We start from the raw sequence: 15,582 nt of genomic DNA, 5'->3' as shown, positions 1-15,582 counted from the left end.
ACGTTTTGGTTTTCATTTTTTTCCATGTGTTTTTTTTTAAACCTTCATTGATTTCCTATTCATTCTTTAGTTGGCTGTTTCTTTCCATGTGTTTTTTTTTTTTTTTTTTTTTTTTTACCTTCCTTGATTTCCTATTCATTCTTTGGTAGGCTGTTCTTTAACTTCCATGGATTTGTGGTTTCTATTTTTTTTCTCTTGTGGTTAACTTCAAGTTTCAAAGCATTGTAATTAGAAAATATGCCTGGGTAACACAGCTGGTTAAAGATTTGAATCTTAGTTTCAGCTCAAATGGTGATCTCAGAGTTGTGAGATTGAGCCCCTTGTCAGGCTCCATCCTGAGTCTGCTTAAGACTCCCTTTCCCTCTCCCCTTATCCTTCCCTTCTCTGTAGAATATTAAAAAAAAAGATGCGTGGCATGATCTCAATTTTTTTTGTACTTCTTCAGGTCTGATCTGTGACCTAGTATGTGATTTATTCTGGAGAGTGTCCCATATACACTTGAAAAGAATGTGTATTTTGCTGCTTTAGTATGAAATGTTCTCATTATACCTGTTATTCCATCTGGTCCACTACATCATACAAAGCCATTGTTTCCTTGTTGAGATTTTGCTAAGAAGTACTGTCCATTTATGCAGGAGAAGTGTTAAAGTACCCTTGTTTTATTATATTATTTTCAATGAGTTCTTTTATGTATATAATTAGTTGCTATATATATACACTTCAATGAGTTCCTTTATGTATGTAATTAGTTGCTATACATATGTGTGTGTATACACATGCACACACACACACACACACACACATATATATATATATATACACACATTAATTATAAATGTCTTCCCATTTTAATCTGAAGAAACAGGTTCAAAAAAGCTAATTAGACTGTGCTAATTTATGGTAAATATAAATATTTTTATTAATTCTGTTATAGCTTGGAGTTTCTTCTATTTTCTTTTATATACAGGGATGGTTTTCTTTATATGATCATTAGTATTTATGAAAGCTTGTTTAAGGTTTAAAATTGATCTATTTATAGTAATACCATTTAAAATTATTATTTTTTTGTATATTTTTTATTGGAGTTCGATTTGCCAACATATAGTATAACACTCAGTGCTCATTCCGTCAAGTGCCCCCCTCAGTGCCTCTCACCAAGTCACCCCATCCCTCCACCCACCTCCCCTTCCACTACTCCTTGTTCATTTCCCAGAGTTAGGAGTTTCTCATGTTCTGTCACCCTCTCGGATATTTCCCACTCATTTTCTCTCCTTTCCCCTTTAACCCCTTTCACTATTTTTTATATTCCCTGTATGAAAGAAACCATACAATGTTACTTCAAACTTAAAGGAAGGCTTTGGTTGTAACTTACTGAGATCCATATAGCAATACTTATGAGAAAAATAAAACATTAATGTTATTTGTGTAAATACATGCTGAAGAATATGGTGCTACCACAAATTGCTTTAACCCTCCACAGCTTTTTTTTAAAATTTTATTTATTTTTTCATGAGAGAAACAGAGAGGCAGAGACATAGACAGAGGGAGAAGCAGGCTCCATGCAGGGAACCCAATGCAGGACTCCATCCTGGAACTCCGCAATCACACATCCTGAGCTGTAGGCAGACACTCAACCACTGAGCCACCCAGGCATCCCTCTCCACAGGTTATTAAGGCATCTTTATAAATGGGCTATTAAAGATGTGCAACAAATTGAAAGATTCATACTGGACACATGAGGCAGAACTCAAGTTGTTAAATTAATAAAGGGAAAACTCACTATCATTTAAACGTTCTGGACTGGCTTGATGGGCATCACATCCAGGAGGGTAAGAGCAATCCTGTACTTGGTTCAATGCTCTGTTGTTACCATCCTCAAATTTTTAATAAGTTTTGAAGATAAGCTCTACATTTCCCATTTTGTACTGGACCCCACAAAATATGTAACCAATTTTGTACATATTCTAATGTTTGAAGGCCAGAAGACTGAGCCAGAATAACTATCCAAGCCAACCTACAGTGTAAACTACATAAAGAAATTCTGAGTATATCAAGGTAATGTGAAAAGCAAGAAAAAAAAAGTAAGCTAGGAGAAAAATCAGAAAGATATTTCAGAAATTGTAGGAGATATGACTTCTTGAAAGAATAAAGTAAATTTAGCCCCCACGTGAATCATAATATTAATATATTTAAAACTGAAATGAGTTTCTCCTTAGGGAAGCCTGAGTGGCTCAGAGGTTGAGCATCTACCTTCAGCTCAGGGCGTGATCCCGGGGTCCAGGATCAAGTCCTGCTTCGGGCTTCCTGTGAGGAGCCTACTTCTTTCTCCCTCTGCCTATGTCTCTGCATCTCTCTCTAAGTGTCTCCCATGAAAAAATAAATAAAATCTTTAAAAAAGAATGGAGTTCCCCTCACTTTAAATGGTGCTACTTTTAGTTTCCATTGTATTAAAATTTCCTTCACTAGTTAAATCACCTTGTGCATCATGCTACTTCCCAACAGAAAAAAGAAAGTAGGTAGTTTAAAAGAGAGAAAAAAAGGAAGGCCTCAATATGATGTAGAAAAATGTTCAAAATTCAAACAAAAAAGAACCTATATATTTATCATGACAACTAATGGGTTTTTTCTCAACTTTTTGGAAAAATTAATAACCTAGTCAAGTTACCCAAATGTAAAACCTATTTCAAACTAACTAAATCTTAGAAAACAAAGAACAGTTTATTTCTTCTAGTTGAAAAACTAAAATAATCACTAAAAGTAATTTTTGTTTTTGTATCATTTACCTGACTGCTTGAGATTACAGTGTATATATATACATACACTGTAATATTCATGTATAGTACATAAAATATGCAAAATATATAATATGTAATTATATGTATTTACATATATAATATGTAATTATATATGATATGTATATAATATGTAATATATATAATATGTAATTATATATATAATTAAAATAGAAAACAAATATTGGTGAGTGCAATAAAACTTGACAAAAGGATAATTTTGCATTGGGGATTTTTGTTTTAAAAAATACAGCATATATTTACTATAATAGCCTATGCCAATATAAATGGGATTATGGTTTAAAAGTTTATGTTTCCACAGTAAAAATGATTCCACCTTGGAAAACATTGAGAAAAAGGGAAAGCAATATTTTAACAGTTCAATTTGGCATGTAAATCTGGACATAGTCTTGAGTAAGTCATCTTTATATGAAGCAAACTTGAATAGAAATATTACTTAAAAAACAAAAAAAAACAACAAAAAAAGAAATATTACTTAACACATTGACTGATATGGATGGATAATAAAAGCTAAAAATAACAGTAAGTTTACTACAAGCCATGTCTACTCACTTATTTCATATCCTGTCGTGTTTCTTGAGCTACAGATTCTGTAAATCATCACCAATTCACTAATAGTATTGAAAATAAGGATAAAACTTGAATCAATGTAGAAATCAATAAATATAGAATAAGACTGTGTCTCAAAAAGTATAAAACAATGGGGGATCCCTGGGTGGCTCAGCGGTTTGGCGCCGCCTTCGGCCCAGGGCGTGATCCTGGATTCCTGGGATCAAGTCCCATGTTGGGCTCCCTGCATGGAGCCTGCTTCTCCCTCTGCCTGTCTCTCTCTCTCTCTCTCTCTGTATGTGTCTCTCATGAATAAATAAATAAAATCTTTTTTAAAAAGTATAAAACAACAATTTTCCCAGCTTTTTGTAGAAATAATTGATATATAACATTGTGTAAACTTAAAGTGTATAAAATACTGATATATTTTGCTATTGACACAAAAATGGACACACAGATCAATGGAAAAGAAGAGAAAATCCAGAAATGAACCCAAAATTATATGGTCAATTAATCTTTGACAAAGCAGAAAAGAATATCCAATGGCAAAAAGACAGTCTTCAACGAAAAGTGTTGGGAAAACTGGATAGCAACCTACAAAAAGGATGAAATTGGAACATCTTCTTACACCATATCAAAAAAAAAAAAAAAGAGCCCAAGTGTCCATTGATTGATGAATGGATAAAAGACATATATATCAGCAAAGAAGAATGAAACCTTGCCATTTGCAACAGCCTGAATGAAGCTAAAGGGTATTATGCTAAGTGAAATAATACAGTCAGGGAAACACAAATACCTTATGCTTTCAATTATATGTGGAATTTAAGAAATAAAAAAACAAGCAAAGGGGAAAAAAGAGAGATGCAAACTAAAAAACAGACTCTTAATTATAGAGAACAAAATGATGGTTACCAGAGTTAAGGTGGGGGGTGGATGGAGTTAAATTGGTGATGGGGATTAAAGAGTGCACTTGTGATGAGTGCACTTATACTGGGTGATGTATAGGAGTGTTGAATCACTAGATTGTACACCTTAAAATTAATATTACACTGTATGTTACCTAAGTGGATTTAAATAAGAGCTTAAAATATTTTTATAATTATATATTGTAAATGATTACCACAGTAGTGGTAGTTAATACCACAGTCATGTCACATAATTACCATTTCTTTTTTTTTGTGGTGATAACATTTACGATCTACTTTTTTAGGAACTCTCAACTTTGTAAGTCAGTACTGATAAATCTAATCACCATAATACACATTAAATCCACAGAGCTTACATCTTGTCAGTGGAAATTTTTACCCTTTGGCCAGCATCTCCACATTTCCCCCACTCTCAAGCCCCTGCCAACTACCATTGTACTCTCTGTTACCATGACTTGAGCATTTTTAGATTTCATATATAAGTAATATTTTTCCTTCTCTATCTTATTTCACATTGTATAATGCTTTCAAAGTCTATGTTGTTGCAAATAAGAGAAATTCCTTCTTTCTTATAATGAATAATTATATAACTATATGAAGGATCCCTGGGTGCACAGCGGTTTAGCACCTGCCTTTGGCCCAGGGCGCTATCTTGGAGACCCGGGATCGAATCCCACATCGGGCTCCCGGTGCATGGAGCCTGCTTCTCCCTCTGCCTGTGTCTCTGCCTCTCTCTCTCTCTCGCTGTGTGACTATCATAAAAAAAAAGTTTATATAACTATATGAATTATAGTAAATGTGTATATATAAATTTATATATAAATAAACTTATAAAATTATTTATAGTATTTACAAATATTAAAAATATGTATATTTGTATATATTTAAAGGCAATCATGCTATGGCTAAAATAAAAAAGACAGGAAGAAACAAGTGTTCCTCAGGATGTAGAGAAAAGAAACAGTTGTGCACTGTTGGTGAAAGTTTATATTGGTACAGCCACTGTGTAAAACAGTATAGAAGTTCCTCAAAAAGTTAAAAATGGCAATTCCATATGATTCAATAATTCCACTTCTCAGTATTTACCCAAATAAAAAAAACACTAATCTTAAAAGGTATATGGAACCCTATATTTATTGCACCATTATTTACAATAGCCAAGATATGGAAACAACCTGTGTCCATCAATTCATTATAGAATTGTAATTATATATATAATTCATTCATTATAGAATTATAATTATATATATATATATAATTCATTCATTAAAAGGATATTTACTCTGATCTAATGGATGGACCTAGGGGATATTATGCGAAGTGAAATAAGTCAGTGTAATAAGACTGAAAAAGACAAATATCATAAGATTTTGCTCATATTTGGAATCTAAAAATAATAATAATAAAGAAAACCTGAGTCAGATCTATAAATACAGAGAACAAATTGATGGTTATCAGAGGAAAGGATGGTTGGCAGAAGGAAAAAATGGGTGAAGGGAAGTGGGAGATGCAAGCTTCCAGTTATGGAGAATAAGTCATCAGAGTAATAGGCACAGCATAGGGAATAGAGTGAATAATATTGTAATAGCATTGCATGATTAACAGATAGTAGCTACACTCAAGATGAGCATACCATGAGTTATACAGAAGTTGAATCACTATGTTGTACATCTGAAGCTAATATAACATTTATTCTAGCTCACTGAAAAATGCTGGTGGTATTTTGATAGGGATTTAATATCATTTAAATACATTTAAATGCATATATTGCTTTGAGAGTATAAACATTTTAACAATATTTATTCTTCCAATCCATGAACATGGGATATTTTTCCATATCTTTGTGTCATCTTCAATTTCCTTCATAAGTGTTCTATACTTTTAAGATTATAGATCATATCCTTCTTTGGTTATGCTGATTCCTAGGTATCTTATGGTTTTTGTTACAATTGTAAATGGGATGGTTTACATGACTTCTCTTTTTGCTGCTTCATTATTGGTGTATAGAAATATAACATATCTGTTCATTGATATTGTATCCTGTGACTGCTGAAATTGTGTATCAGTTCAGCTCTAGTAATTTTTTGATAGAGTCTTTCAGCTCTTCTACATCATGTCATCTATGACAAGTGAAAATTGGACTACTTCCTTGCTGATTTAGATATCTTTTATTTCTTTCCGTTTGTCTAATTGCTGAGGCTAGGAATTCCAGTAGTATCTTAAATCATAACGGTGAGAGTGAACATCTCTGTCTTGTCCTGACCTTAGAGGAAAAGCTCTCAGTTCACTATTGAGGATGATATTCGCTGTGGGTCTTTCATATATGGCCTTTATGACATTGAGGTATGTTCCATCTCTACCTATGTTCTTGAGAGTTTTAATTAAGAATAGATGCTGTACTTTGTCAAATGCTTCTTCTGCACCTATTGAGATAATCATATGGTTCTTATCCTTTCTTTTATTAATGTGGTGTGTGACACTGATTTGTAAATATGGAACAGCCCTTGCAGCCCAGGATTAAATACCAATTGATTGTGGTGAAGAATTTTTTCAATGTACTGTTGGATTCAATTTGCTAGTATTTTGTGAGAATTTTTGCATCCATGTTCATCAGGGGTATTGGCCTGTAATTCTCTTTTCTAGTGGGGTCTTTGTCTGGTTTTGGAATCAAGGTAATGGTGGCTTCATTGAATGAGTTTGGGAGTTTCCCTTCCATTTTAATTTTTGGAACATTTTGAGAATATGTATTAACTTTTCCTTAAATATCTGGTAGAATCCCCTGGGAAGCCATCTGGCCCTGGACTTTTGTTTCTTGGGATATATATATATATATATATTTTACTATTGATTCCATTTCTTTGCTGGCTAAGGTCTGTTTAAACTTTCTATTTCTTCTTGTTTCAGTTTTTGTAGTTTATATGTTTCCAGGAATTTATCTTTTCTTCCAAATTGCCCAATTTGTTGGCATATAATTTTTCATAATATTCCCTTAAAATTATTTGTATTCCTGTAGTATTGGTTATTAACTCTTCTCTTTAATTGGTGATTTTATTTATTTTGATTCTTCTCTTTTCTTTTTGATAAGTCTGGCTAGGGGTTTGCCAATTTTGTTAATTCTTTCAAAGAACCAGCTCTTAGTTTCATTGATCTCGTCTACTGGTTTTTGCTTCCTTGTTTGTTTCTATATCATTTATTTTCTCTAATATTTATTATTTCCCTTCTGCTGGATTTAGGCTTTATTTGCTATTCCTTTTCTATCTCCTTTAGGTGTAAGGTTAGGTTGTGTATTTGAGACTTTTTTTGCTTCTTGAGGTAGGCCTGTTTTGCTTTGTGCTTCCTTCTTATGACCACTTTTGCTGCATCCAAAATGATTGAACCGTAGTGTTTACATTTTTCTTTGCCCCATGTATTTTTTGTATTTTTTTTTTAATTTCCTGGTTAGCCCACTCATTTATTAGCAGGATGTTCTTTGCATGCCATCCTTATGCAGGTGCCATGCTAATCTTCTTTGCTTCATTCCAATTTTAGTTTATGTGCTGCTGAAGTGAGCACATAGCAGGATGTTCTTTAACCTCCGTTTTTTGTAGTCTTTCCATTTTTTTTCTCGTGGTTGACATTACATTTCATAGCATTGTGGTAGAAAAATATGCATGATATTACCTCAGTAGTTAGTGAGGTCTGATTTGTGACCCAATATGTGATCTAATCTGGAGAATGTTCATGTCCAACTGAAAAGAATTTGTATTCTTGCTGCTTTCTTTATTTTTTTTTTTCTTGCTGCTTTAGGAGAGAAAGTTCTGAATATATCTTCTAAGTCCATCTGGTCCAATGTGTTTTTTTGTATATTTTTTTATTGGAGTTCGATTTGCAAACATATAGTATAACATCCAGTGCTCATCCCATCAAGTGCCCCCCTCAGTGCCTGTCACCCAGTCACCCCATCCCCCTGCCCACCTCCCCTTCCACTACCTCTTGTTTCCCAGAGTTAGGAGTCTCTCATGTTCTGTCACCCTCTCTGATTTTTCCCACTCATTTTTTCTCCTTTTCCTTATAATCTCTTTCACTATTTTTTATATTCCCCATATGAATGAAACCATATAATGATTGTCCTTCTTCAATTAACTTACTGCAGTCAGCATAATACCCGCCAGGTCCAGTGTTTCATTCAAAGTCATTATTTTCTTATTGATTTTCTGCTTAGATGGTCTGTCCATTGATATGAGCAGGATGTTAAAATCCCCTACTGATACTGTTATCAATTTTCTTATGTTTGTTATTATTTATATGTTTGGGTACTCCCAATTTGGGGGACTGAATATTTAAAATTTTCAGAACTTCTTGTTTGATAGACCCCTTAATTAGGATAGCATGTCTTTCTTCAACTCTTGTTACATGTAGTCTTTGGTTTAAAATCTAGTTTGTCTGATATAAGTATGGCTTTCTTTTCACATCAGGTAGCAAGATAAAAGGTTCTCTATTCCGTCATTTTTCAACCTGCATGTGTCTTTAGGTCTAACATGAGTCACTTGTATGTAGCCTATAAAAGTGTTTTTTTTAATCCATTCTGATACTCCATGTCCTTTGATTGGGCATTAATCCTTTGACATTCAAAGTGATTATTGATCGATATGAATTTAGTGCCATTTTGTTACATACAAAGTCTGTGTTTCTGGAGATTTTCTCTGTTTCTTTCTATTCTTTGTTGCTTTTGGTCTTTCTTCCTCCTCAAAGAGTTCGCCTTAATATTTATTACAAGGGTCATTTAGTGATCACACATTCTTTTTGTTTTTATTTGTCTGGGAAACTCTTTATCCTCCTTCAATTTTGAATGATATATCCCTGATGGATAGAGTATTCTTGGCTGCATCTTTTTTTTATGATAGTCACAGAGAGAGAGAGAGAGAGAGGCAGAGACACAGGCAGAGGGAGAAGCAGGCTCCATGCACTGGGAGCCCAATGTGGGACTCGATCCCGGGTCTCCAGGATCGCACCCTGGTCCAAAGGCAGGCGCCAAACCGCTGCGCCACCCAGGGATCCCTCTTGGCTGCATCTTACTCCCATTCATCATTTTGAACATATCTTGCCACTTACTTCTGGCCTATCACGTTTCTGTGGATGTATCTGCTGCTAACTTTGTCTTCCCTTGTAGGTTAGGGTTTTGCAAATTTATTATGATATGCTGTGGTGTTGGCCTGCTTTTTTAGATTTTGATAAATGTTCTCTGTGTCTTCTGGATTTTTGTCAACTATAGTCAAAATTTTAAAGATGTAATTAAAAATTAATAATGTTAGTCATTCTAAAATGTGTTCATGTCTCTGTGGGTTTGATTTGCTTTTTAGTTTGATGTAATCCAAGTTACTTATTTTGTTTGTTTGTTTGTACTTTTAGTGTCACATCAAAAAATATATTGCCAAAGTCAATGTCAAGGAGCTCTTCCCTATATTTTTTAGGGGTTTTATAATTTAAGGACTTATGTTGAAGTCTTTAATTAACTTCAAGTTACTAACATAGAGTTCTGATTTTATTTTTTCTTCTTGTGTTTATCCACTTTTCCCAGCACTGTTTACTGAGGGGACTATCATTTCTCAATTCAATAGTTTTGAATTTTTTATGAAATATTGGCTCACCATATATACAACAATTTATATCTGCATTATTAATTCTATTCTATTGTTCTTTGTGTTTATTTTAATGCCAGTATACTATTTTAATTATCATAACTTTGTATAGAACAACTTTAAAGCAGACCATAAAAATCCCACAAAATCAGATATTTCAGTAAGATTTTTTGAGGTAATATGGATATTTTAACAATGTTAATTCTTCTAATTCATGAGCATGGGGAACTTATCCATTTCTTTTTGTCATCTTCAATTTCCTTAATCAGTGTTTTATAGTGTTCAGAGAACAGATCTTCTACTTCTTTGGTTAATTTCTATGAATCTTATTCTTTTTGCTGTCATTGTAAATGTTGTTGAATTTAAATTTCTCTTTATGTGACTTCGATGTGTATAGAAATGTTACCAGTTTCTGGGTATTAATTTTGCATCCTGCTATAAACATCGGGGTGCAGGTGTCCCAGTGTTTCACTGCATCTGTATCTTTGGGGTAAATCCCCAGCAGTGTAATTGCTGGGTCATAGGGAAGATCTATTTTTAACTCTTTGAGGAACCTCCACACAGTTTTCCAGAGTGGCTGCACCAGTTCACACTCCCACCAATAGTGCAAGAGGGTTCCTCTTTCTCTACATCCTCTCCAACATTTGTTCTTTACTGCCTTGTTAATTTTCCCCATTCTCACTGGTGTGAGGTGGTATCTCATTGTGGTTTTGATTTGTGTTTCCCTGATGACCAGTGATGTGGAGCATTTTCTCATGTGATTATTGGCCATATCTATGTTTTCCTATGTGAAATTTCTGTTACTGTCTTTTGCCCATTTCATGATTGGATTGTTTCTTTGCTGTTGAGTTTAATAAGTTCTTTATAGATCTTGGATACTAGCCCTTTATCTGATACTAGGGCTTGCAGTGAGAGATTGGTGAGTGTAACTCAGAGGGATAGGGGGTAGCTAAAGTATCTAGGGACAGAATCAGAATTCAGAAAGGCCATGGAAAACTGGAACACTGGGTTGAGATAAACCACATGTAACATAAAAAAGACAAACAGCTGTATTTGATGGCTTAGTATGAATTACAAAATATTGGAATCCCTTGACTCTGTAGCCCCACATATGTAAATCTATCCTGAGTTAATAAAAGTATGGAAAGAGAAAAAAAAATAATTTTGCATCCTGTCACATCACTGCATTTTTAAAAATTTATAGTAGTTTTTTGTTGGAGTCTTCAGGATTTTCTGTGTATAGTACGTAATCTCTAAATAGTGACAGTTTAATTCTTCTTCACCAATATGGATTCTTCTTTTAAAAAAAGAGATTTATTTATTTATTTATTTATTTATTTATTTATTTATTTATTCATGAAAGACATAGAGAGAGACACAGAGACATAGGCAGAGGGAGAAGCGGGCTCCCCGCAGGGATCCTGATGCGGGACTTGATCTCAGATCCTGGGATCACACCCTGAGCAAAGGCAGCCCCTCAACCTCTGAGTTACCCAGGTGTCCCATGGATGCTTCTTATTTCTTTTTCTTCTCTCATTTCTGTGACTAAGACTTCCAGTGCTATGTTGAATAAAAGTGGTGAGTTGATGCTGCATTTTGCTACCCGAAGCAATCTATACATTCAATGTCATCCTGATCAAAATACCATCACCATTTTTCATAGAGCTGGAACAACAATCCTACAATGTGTGTGGAACCAGGAAACCAGGAATAGTTAAAGTAGTATTGAAAAATAAAAGTGAGCCTGGAGGCTTCACAATTCCAGACTTCAAGCTGTATTACAAGGCTATAATCATCAAGAAAGTATGGTACTGGCACAAAAATAGACACATAGATCAGTGTAACAGAATAGAGAACCCAGACATATACTCTCAATTCTATGGTCAACTAATCTTTGACAAACCCGGAAAGCATATCCGTTGGAAAAAAATATAGTCTCTTCAATAGATGCTGTTGGGAAAATTGGAGAGCCAAATGCTGAAGAATGAAGCTAGACTGTTTTCTTACACCATACACAAAAATAAACTCAAAATAGATGAAAGACCTAAATGTGAAACAGGAATCCATCAAAATCCTAGAGGAGAACACAGGCAGTATCCTTTTTTATCTCAGTTACAGCAACTGCTTGTAAGACACATTTCTAAAGGCAGGGGAAACAAAAGCAAAAGTGAACTATTGGGATTTCCTCCAGATAAAAAGCTTTTGCACAGTAAAGAAAACAGTCAACAAAACCAAAAGGCAACCTATGGAATGGGAGAATATATTTGCATATGACATAACAGATAAAGGGCTAGTATTCAAGATCTATAAAGAACTTATCAAACTCAACACCCAAAAAGTAAGCAATCCAGTCAAGAAATGGGCACAAGACATTAACAAACATATCTCCAAAGTAGACATATCAATGGCCAACAGACATATTAAAAGGTGAAGTTCTCAACATCTCAGCATCAGGAAATACAAATCAAAAGCACAATGAGATACTACCTCACACAGCTCAGAATGGCTCAAATGAACAACTCAAAGAACAACAATTGTTGGTGAGGATGAAGAGAAAGGAGCACCTTCTTACACTGTTTGTGGGAATGCAAATTGGTGCAGCAACTGGAAAACTGTCTGAAAGTTCCTCAAAAAGTTAAAAATAGAGCTACCCTATGACACAGCTATTGCACTTGCATGTATTTATCCAAAGGATACAAGCATAGTGATTCAAAGGGCACATGCACCCCCATTGTTTATAGCAGCAATATCCACAACAGCCAAAATATGGAAGGAGCTCAGATGTCCATTGACAGATGAATGGATAAAGAAGATGTGAGATTATATATATATATAATTGAATATTACTCAACCATCAAAAAGAATGAAATCTTGCCATTTGCAATGACATGGATGGATCTAGAATGTATTATGCTGAGTGAAATAAGTCAGTCAGAGAATCACAAATACTATTTTATTTCACTCATATGTGGAATTTAAGAAATAGAACAGAGAACATAGGAGAAGGGAAGGAAAAAAAAATAAAATAAGATGACAATTGAGAGGGAGGCAAATCATAAGAGACCCTGAACTCTAAGAAACAAACTGAGGTTTGCTAGAGGTCAGGTGAGTGGGGAGAATTGATAATTGGCTGATGTGCATTAAAGAGGGCACTTGATGTACTGAGTACTGGGTATTATATGCAACTGATGAATCGCTAAATTCTACCTCTGAAACTAATTTTTCAAAAATAGTGAGTGGGCATCCTTCTCTTATTTTTGACCTTAGAAGGAATGTTTTAAATTTTTCACCACTTAGTATGATGTTAGGTGTATGTTTTTCACATATGACCTTTATTATTGTGAAGTATGTCCCACCACAACCTGTTTTGTTGAGTTTTTATCATGAATAGATGGTTAATTTCTTCAAATGTGTTTTCTTCTTCTATTGAGGTAATCACGATTTTTATCTTTCATTTTTTGAGTGGCTTATGATATTGCTTGATTCACAGATATTGAACCATCCTTCATGTGGGCAATGAATCACACCTGATCATAGTGAATGATCTTTTTAACGTATTGTTTTATATCATTTGCTAATCTTTTGTTAAGGATTTTTTGCATCTATGATCATCAGGGGTATTAGCCTGTAATTTTCTTTTCTGTAGTGTCTTTCTGGTAGTAGGTTAATTCTAGCTTCATAGTATTTGGAAGCTCTTCTTCCTTTATTTTTTGGAATAGTTTGAAAAAATAGGTTTTAATTCTCTAAATATCTGGCAGAATTCATCTGTGAATCCATCTGGTCTTAGACTTCTATTTTTTGGTAATTTTTTGATTACCTATTCAATTTTGTTACTTATAATTGGTGTGTTCAGATTTTCTACTTTTTTTTGGTTCAGATTTGTAAGATTTTATATTTCTTGGAATTTATCATTTCTTTTCTAAATTGTTCAGAATTTTGGCATATAATTTCTCATATCTATTCACTTATAATACTTTGTGTTTATTTCTGTGATATCAATTGTTACTTCCCTGTCATTTCTGATTTTATATATTTGGGCCCTTTCTATTTTTTCCTTAATGAGTCTAGCTGATGGTTAGTCAATTTTGTTTGTCTTTTCAAGGAAAAAAACTCTAAGTTTAATTCTCCCCACCCCATTTTTTTTTTTTTTAGTCTCTGCATCATTTATTTCCACTCTGATCTTTATTGTGATTTTTTTCTCCTTTTTCTAGTTCCTTTAGGTATTAGGTTAGATTTTTCATTTGAGTTTTTTCTTATTTTAAGGGTCAGGCCTGTATAGCTATATGCTTTCCTCTTAAAACTGCCTTTGCTTATTTCTATAGATTTTCAACCTTTGTGTTATTATATTTTCTCCATTTTTAAAATATTCCTCTTTGCTTCATTGACCCATTGGTTGTTTAGTATCATGTTGTTTTGTCTTTACATGTTTGTATTTTTCCCATCTTTTTTGTGATTTATACCTAGTTTAATACCATTCTGGTTGGAAAAGATGCATGGTATGATTTCAGTTTTCTTAAGCTTATTGAGACTTGTTTTAAGGCCTAATATGTGATCTATTCTGGAGAATGCTCCATGTGAACTTGAAAAGAATGTGTATTCTATTGGGTTTTCTATGATGGAATATTCTATGTATATCTGTTATGTCCTTTTGGTCCAATGTGTAACTCAAAGACATTGTTCCCTTATTGAATTTCTGTCTAGATTATCTATCTATTGATGCATATGGCATGTTAAAGTCCCCTATCATTATTATATTACCATCAGTTTCTCTATTTATGTCCATTAATATTTGATTTTTGTATTTAGGTGTTCCAGTGTTGGTTGAATAGATATTTATGATTATTACATCATTTGTTGGATTGATTCCTAAATCATTATGTAGTGCCCTTCAATGTCTCTTGTCTTTCTTTTACAGTCGATTGTGTCCAATATATGTGGTTCTCACCTAGCTTTTGGGATTATATTCTGCTTCATTTGCATGGTGAATGTTTTTCTATCCCTTCATTTCAATCTGTACGTTTCTTTAGAGTTGAGGTGAATTCAGATGGATAAGGAGCATATAGGTGTTTTTTTTTCTCTTTTAATCTATTCTACCATCATATTTTTATTGGGGAATTCGAGCATTTATATTTAAAATAATTATAAATAGCTAAGTACTTATTGTCATTTTTGTTAATTATTTTCTGGTTGCTTTGTAGATAGTCTCTGTTCATTTCTTCTCCTCTTGTTCCCTTTCTTTGTAGTTAAAACATTTACACATTTTTGGCATGGTTTCTCTATTTTTTGTGTATCTCTCAAGGGTTTTGGGTTCATTGTTACCCAGATGTTCATACATACCATCCTAAGTAAGTAGCAGTTTATATTAATCTCATAGTCTTTTAAGTTCAAAATACATTCTAAATGAATAAATAAATAGTTTTATGAACTTTTTTTCTTTTTTCTCTTTATCTTCTCTTTTTAGTTCATTCTCCACCCAAGCTGAATAGCAAAAAGAAAAGAATGTGCTTTTTAAGTGAGAATACATTAGGGGATTTCTTGGACAACATCAAGAGAACAAACACTCACATTTTAGGAGTTCCAGAAGAAGAAGAGATAGAGAAAGGAGTAGAAAATTTATTTGATGAAATAATAGCTAAAACTTCCCTAACCTAGGAAAGGAAATAGACATCCAGGTTC

The 15,582-nt window shown here is 33.6% G+C and overlaps 1 non-coding gene across 1 annotated transcript; it reads right to left on the bottom strand.

Annotated features, from left to right (window-relative positions):
* Positions 1-7,737: 7,737 nt before the first annotated feature.
* On the bottom strand, positions 7,738-7,840 carry LOC112649589 (U6 spliceosomal RNA). The gene has a single exon (XR_003129651.1). It is a non-coding gene; the product is annotated as a U6 spliceosomal RNA (small nuclear RNA).
* Positions 7,841-15,582: the final 7,742 nt, after the last annotated feature.

The sequence above is a fragment of the Canis lupus genome, chromosome X, assembly GCF_003254725.2.
Source record: "Canis lupus dingo isolate Sandy chromosome X, ASM325472v2, whole genome shotgun sequence".
NCBI classification, from domain to species: domain Eukaryota; kingdom Metazoa; phylum Chordata; class Mammalia; order Carnivora; family Canidae; genus Canis; species Canis lupus.
The sequence above is the reverse complement of the archived record's forward strand: the minus strand, read 5'-3'. Positions and strand labels throughout refer to the sequence as shown.